Source organism: Phocoena sinus, chromosome 5 (genome assembly GCF_008692025.1).
Source record: "Phocoena sinus isolate mPhoSin1 chromosome 5, mPhoSin1.pri, whole genome shotgun sequence".
NCBI lineage: Eukaryota > Metazoa > Chordata > Mammalia > Artiodactyla > Phocoenidae > Phocoena > Phocoena sinus.
In genome coordinates, this window is record NC_045767.1 from 80,794,068 (window position 1) to 80,801,446 (window position 7,379).

Genomic DNA, 7,379 nt, shown 5'->3' on the forward strand with positions numbered 1-7,379 from the left:
CAAAAGTCCAGGACCAGATGGCTTCACAGGTGAATTCTATCAAACATTTAGAGAAGAGCTAACACCCATCCTTCTCAAACTTCCAAAAAACTGCAGATGAAGGAAGACTCCCAAACTCATTCTGAGGCCACCATCACCCTGATACCAAAACCAGACAAAGATACTACAAAAAAGAAAATTACAGACCTATATCACTGATGAACATACATGCAATAATCCTTAACAAAATACTAGCAAACAGAATCTAACAACACATTAAAAGGATCATGCATCATGATCAATTGGGGTTTATCCCAGAGATGCAAGGATTCTTCAGTATATGCAAATCAATCAATGTGATGCACCGTATTAACAAATTGAAGAATAAAAACCATATGATCATCTCAATAGATGCATAAAAAGCTTTTGACAAAATTCAACACTCATTTATGATAAAAACTCTCCACAAAGTGGGCATAGAGGGAACCTACCTCAATATAATAAAGGCCATATAGGACAAACCCACAGCAAACATCATTCTAAATGGTGAAAAACTGAAAGCATTTCATCTAAGATCAGGAAACAGACAATGATGTCCACTCTCACCACTATTATTCAGCATAGTTTTGGAAGTCCTAGCCACGGCAATCAGAGAAGAAAAATAAAAGGAATACAAATAGGAAAAGAAGTACAACTGTCACTGCAGATTACATGATACTATACATAGAGTATCCTAAAGATGCCACCAGAAAACTATTAGGTCCAAACAATGAATTTGGTAAAGTTGCAGGATACAAAATTAATGCACAGAAATCTCCTGCATTCCTATACACTAATGATGAAAAATCTGAAAGAGAAATTAAGGAAACAGTCACATTTACTATTGCAACAAAAAGAATTAAATACATTCCTATACACTAATGACGAAAAATCTGAAAGAAAAATTAAAGAAACAGTCACATTTACTATTGCAACAAAAAGAATTAAATACCTAGGAATAAACCAACCTAGGGAAACAAAAGACCTGTATGCAGAAAACTATAAGACACTGATGAAAGAATTTAAAGATGATACCAACAGATGGAGAGATATACCATGTTCTTGGATTGGAAGAATCAATATTGTGAAAATGACTGTACTACCCAAAGTAATCTACGGATTCAATGCAATCCCTATCAAATTACCAATGGCATTTTTTACAGAACTAGAACAAAAAGTCTTAAAATTTGTATGGAGACAGAAAAGACCCTGAATAGCCAAAGCAGTCTTGAGGGAAAAAAACGGAGCTGGAGGAATCAGACTCCCTGACTTCAGACTATACTACAAAGCCACAGTAATCAAGACAATATGCTACTGGCACAAAAACAGAAATATAGATCAATGGAACAAGAAAGAAAGCCCAGAGATAAACCCATGCACCTATCATCAACTAATCTATGACAAAGAGGCAAGGATATACAATGGAGAAAAGACAGCCTCTTCAATAAGTGGTGCTGGGAAAACTGAACAGCTACATGTAAAAGAGTGAAATTAGAACACTCCCTAACACCATACACAAAAATAAACTCAAAATGGATTAGAGACCTAAATACAAGACTGGGCACTCTAAAACTCTTAGAGGAAAACATAGGAAGAACACTTTGACATAAATCACAGCAAGAGCTTTTTTGATCCACCTCCTAGAGTAATGGAAATAAAAATAAACAAATGAGACCTAATGAAACTTCAAAGCTTTTGTACAGCAAAGGAAACCATAAACAAGATGAAAAGACAACCCTCAGAATGAGAGATAATATTTGCAAATGAATCAACGGACAAAGGATTAATTTCTAAAATATGTAAACAGCTCCTGCAGCTCAATATTAAAAAAACAAACATCCCAATCCAAAAATGGGCGGGCAGAAGGCCTAAATAGACAGTTCTCCAAAGAAGACATACAGATGGCCAAGAAGCACATGAAAAGCTGCTCAACATCACTAATTATTAGAGAAATGCAAATCAAAACTACAATGAGTTATCACCTCACGCCAGTTAGAATGGGCATCATCAGAAAATCTACAAACGATAAATGCTGGAGAGGGTGTGGAGAAAAGGGGACCCTCTTGCAGTGTTGGAGGGAATGTAAGTTGAAACAGCCACTATGGAGAACAGTATGGAGGTTCCTTAATGAACTAAAAAGAATTACCATATGACACAGGACTCCCACTACTGGGCATATACCCAGAGAAAACCACAATTCAAAAAGACACATGCACCCCATTGTTCATTGCAGCACTGTTTACAATAGCGTGGTCATGGAAGCAACCTAAATGCCCATCGACAAACGAATGGATAAAGAAGAAGTGGTACATATATACACTGGAGTATTACTCAGCCATAAAAGGAATGAAATTGGGTCATTTGTAGAGATGTGGATGCATCTAGCAATTGTCATCCAAAGTGAAGTAAGTCAAAAAGAGAAAAATGATATCGTATGTTAACACATATATGTGGAACCTAGAAAATGGTACAGATGAACTGTTTTGCTGAGCAGAAATTGAGACACAGAAGTAGAGAACAAACATATGAACACCAAGGGGGGAAAGCGGCGGGGGGTGGGAGTTGTGATGGGATGAATTGGGAGATTGGGACTGATGTGTATACACTGATGTATATAAAATGTATGACTAATAAAAATAAATAAAAGGTAAACATAAAAAATAGTATGACATTATCAAACAATAAAGTGTTACTGCAAAGGATTTATAATCTCTGTCTCAATGTAGCAGAAGCTTAACTTAAAATTTTTGTGTAGTAATTAGCAAAATATAAACTTCCATATAGGAAAATTATACTTACATAAAACAAAATTAATGTCTTTTAGTATTCAGTAGCACTTTCCATTGAATTTGTTCTAAAAATGCAATAAACATTTTAAAATTTTACTTACATTTGATATTTTGAAAATATTTGTCATCAGTATTGTCCATTTACTCCCAAATCATTCTGTTTTATCCATCCTGGTTTGTGCCTGAGAAGGCTGAACATCATGAACTGAGTCAACAGGCTCTCTTGCACTTGGACTTTCCACTGGTTTCAGAACAATAGGAAAATAAATTAGTGGATAAGGTGTCAATGAGGATGAAGTATATATTCTTCTGGCTTTGTTTTTGTCTGGCTACAGATTTGCTGTGGCTGTGTTGTGAACAGAAGGCCCAGTTCCTGTCAGGCAGCTCTCTTAGTCTCCAACACTCTCTTCAGGTTCTGGTAACCTCTCCATCGTCTCGACCCCTTGAAGACTAGAGCTGATGATACTTCTTTCCCTATTGGGGCTAACCTGGAGGCTTCACCTTTATTTGTTTGTTTTCTTTCACTATGACCATGTCTTTGTGAATAGCCGCTTTATTCAATCCTCTTTAATTGTTCCATGTTAGTATACCATCTGGTTTGTGATGGAATTTGGACTATAAGAATTTTTTTTAAATTGTAGTATAGTATTTTCATGTTGGACAATATTATAACTCAAATATGCAACATTATCAGAAAGGTACTGTTGGATTTTTAATATACAGACACATTAAACACATGAAAATTTTAAACTATCTTTAGTAAGTACTGACTACACAATTGTCTACTAAGTTTATAGTCAAATTTAACATTTGTTTGATGAATAGTGTCATTATAATTTAAATATTTTATTAATAGTTATAATTTCATGTACAAATATAGATGGCATGGATCAAAAAACACTTTGCAAAATTGTTCTCTAGGAAAGGTTACCATTTGTACTAGTACCAATATCATAAGAAGGTATCTATTTTTCAAGCAGTAACTGTATAAATTTATAATTCTCTTTAAATTTTGCCAATAAGTAGACAATAAGTTGCATCTTATTATTATTTTAATTAGCATTTTAGTTGCCAGTGAATTAAATTTATTTTCTTATGCTTATTGGCAAAGTGCATTCTTCTTTAGTGAAATGGCTTTTCACAGTTTTACCCATTTACAATGGAAATATTAAGCTTCTAGAGGTCTCTGCTGTCCAAATTCTATTAGAGGCAAATTTTGGATGGTGATGTTATACTCATTGTTATCGGGTAGGCAGGGAAAGGAGGCACTTCTAAGTCCAGGTGATGAGTTTTGTTTAGGAGAAATGATAAACTTGTGGTGATTAAATGACATCCAAATAGATATGGGTAGTTGATTATAAAGTCTGTTAGAGCTTGATAAAAGATTTGTACTGAAAATAGATTTTAGAGACTTCAGAATATATTAATATATAATTGAAACCATCTAAGTGAATAGTGTATAAACTGATAAGAAATGTGACAATATTATAAACAATACCAATTGTACGTGGTGAACTTGTAAAGAAGTTCACGTAGAAGAAGTGCAGAGAGGGAAGAGGACAGTTAGAAGCATGTAATATGGAAACCAACGGAAGTGCAAGAATTCAATATTATCACATGCAGGTAAAGGTCAAATAAAATGAAAACAAAATGATGCATTGTTTTTATTAATAAAAGTAGTTTATTAATGACTTTGTTGAGAGACATTTCAGTGTTATGGTAAATCGAGCAGTATCAGGTTAAAGAGAGTGACGGATGAGTAACTGGAGACGTGAGTGGAAAAAATTCATGAAAGAAGTTTTATTATGAAAGAAAATAGAGACAGCCTTGGTTTTAGGAAGACGTGGAACTGAGGGAGTTTAGTTTAGTTCTAAAAATTAAACACTGAAGAGAATTGAGCATATTTGAATTCTAACAGGAACAAGATAGTTGGGTCAGAAAACTGTAAGAAACAAGAGACAAGGGGTGACTGATAGATTTATGTGCCAGAGAGAGTAAGAAGGGATAAAACCCAAAGCATAAACTGAAAACTAAACTTAAGAGAAGAATCAACACTTTGTAATAAGAGAAACTTAGAAATCATAGGTGAAGATGCAATTATATGTATCAGTGCATTGGCATTAAAATAAGTATTATTAGTTTGACTGCACGAAGATTCTCTGGAAAAAGAAAAGTGATTTTTTTTCCAGCATGATGGGAAAATAAGGTGGGTGGTAGAATTAAAGATTTGAATGTCATAGAAAAGTTTAAAATAACTGCTAGGGACAAGCATAAGCAGACTTGGGAGAAACACATGTCTGGTAAAAAACCTGAATACAGAATATACACAACTGTTACAACTGGAGAACAAGACAATGACCCAATAAAAGTTGGGCAGACATATTAACAGATATTTCACAAAAGAAGATTTACAAATGTATAATTAGCATATTAAAATATTCAACATCCTTAGTCATTAGGTAAGTGCAAATCAAAGCCACAATGAGATACCACTTCACACCATCTAGGATAGCTATAATAAAAAAAAAGATAATAACTAGTATTGGCAAGGATGTGGAGAAACAGGAACCTTCATATATTTCTGGAAAGAAAGGAAAATGTTGCAGCTACACTGGAAAATATTTTGGTAGGATCTCAAAGAGTTAAACATAAAACTACCATACAACCCAGTCATTTTACTCATAGGTATGTAAACAAGAGAAATGGAAACATGAAGACTTGCATAGGAACGTTCATCATACCATGATTCATAATAACAAAAACTTGGAATCAAGCAAAATGTCTATCAATTGGTGAATGGATAGATAAATATGGTATATATCCATAAAGTGGAATATCATTCAACAAGAGGAACAAACTATTGATGGTATTTTATGGATAAACCTCAAAATCTAGAAGCCAGGCACAAGAGACCACATATTGCATAATTTCACTTATATGAAATGTCCAGAAAGCAAATTTATAGACAGAAAGTAGGTTAGTGGTCACTGGGATTAAAGGTAGGAGCAGAAATTAACAGTAAATGGGCATGGGAGATTTTATCGAGGGAATGAGAATGTTCTAAAACTGATCTATGGTGATGATTAACCACTTGGTAAGCTACTAAAAATCACTATATTGCACACTTACATGTTAAAATATGTAAAATATGCTTCAATAAACATACCTTAAAAAATAGTCATTGAGGTTTTCAAGATGCTAAGTAAGAAATGTATGAACAGCATAACAGAATGGGAACCATTCTGACTCGGTTTTAGCTAAAGACCCAAAGTCCAAGTACAAAATAATAGAGGTCAATTTATTCGACATTTCTTTCCGAAGATGTTAGAAAACTTCTTTAGGTATTGCAAGGGAGATTGTTTAAAGAATGTTTTAGTATTTAGGTCATACTTCATATCAACATATAAAAGAATGAAAGTTAAATCTTAGAGAAGAGCTTTAAGATTACCTGGAAAGCTTAATATGTCTCCCAGAGTAAGTGACAGTGGGAGTTACTGTTTGATTCATTCATCACTCATGAGAATAGCAGCCTGCCTTACTGCTCTGATGGTGGAGAAAAAAGAGTCTACATTAGAATTGGTCTGCATTCCCAGAACTTGTTGGGGTAAAGGAAGCATATATATTTCCTGTGCATTAGATATGAGCCAAGTGGGAGTTACAGAGCCATTCTCTGGCCATCTTGAAGGTACTCTGCCTTAGAAGGCTTTCTGAATGAGCAATGGGATCATCACAGTGTGTGGGTGGACCACCAAAATCCAGAGGCTGACACTAAACCCAAAGAGGTGAGCCAGAGGAGGCTTTACCCATATTAAGGGAAGGCAAATGAGAAATATCCCGGGAGAGGGTATGAACCAACAGATCACATCAAAATATTAAGATTTGTTAACACCCTCCAAATCAATAAAGGACTAGTGTCATGTCATGATATTAACAGATGAGTAAGATCTTTCTTTACTATTATACCTTTTCTATCTCTTTGTTGAGCTGAAACTACTACAAATCACAACTAGATATCTACAAGCAAAGGGAATGAGGAAAGCTAGTGAAATAGAAGAGAGCCCAAATTTCTGTCATTTTTAACTGTAGGCTTGATCTAGAAATAAGCCAAAAATGAGGGAGGGGGAAATTTAAAATGAATATTAGAGGTTTTATCATTATATGATACTGAATTATCATTTACTGAAATTAAACTGTTATTTGTAACTAGTTAACAGAGAGCTTTTTATTGTCTGACTGTGATTTGAAAATTTTCAACCTAGAGAATAGTAGGTTTAAAAGAATTTTAATGGGGAAGCAAAATGTCAACTTTTGATTTCTCTGTGTCAAGTTTGAATTTTTTGACAATGCTTAAAAAGAGATAGACTGCTTGGCAGTATGAAAGACTCATTTGAAATTAGAGGTTATAAAATTATGGTTATCTATAGTCAGTCTGGGCATGTGATTTTTTTTTTTTTAGTAAGCAGTGATAGGATATTGTAGTTAAGAATAAAGACAATGGAACCGGGCTGCCTGCATTTCAATCCTGGTTGTGTTGCTTAAAGGCTGTATGATTTTGGTCAAATTACTTAAGTT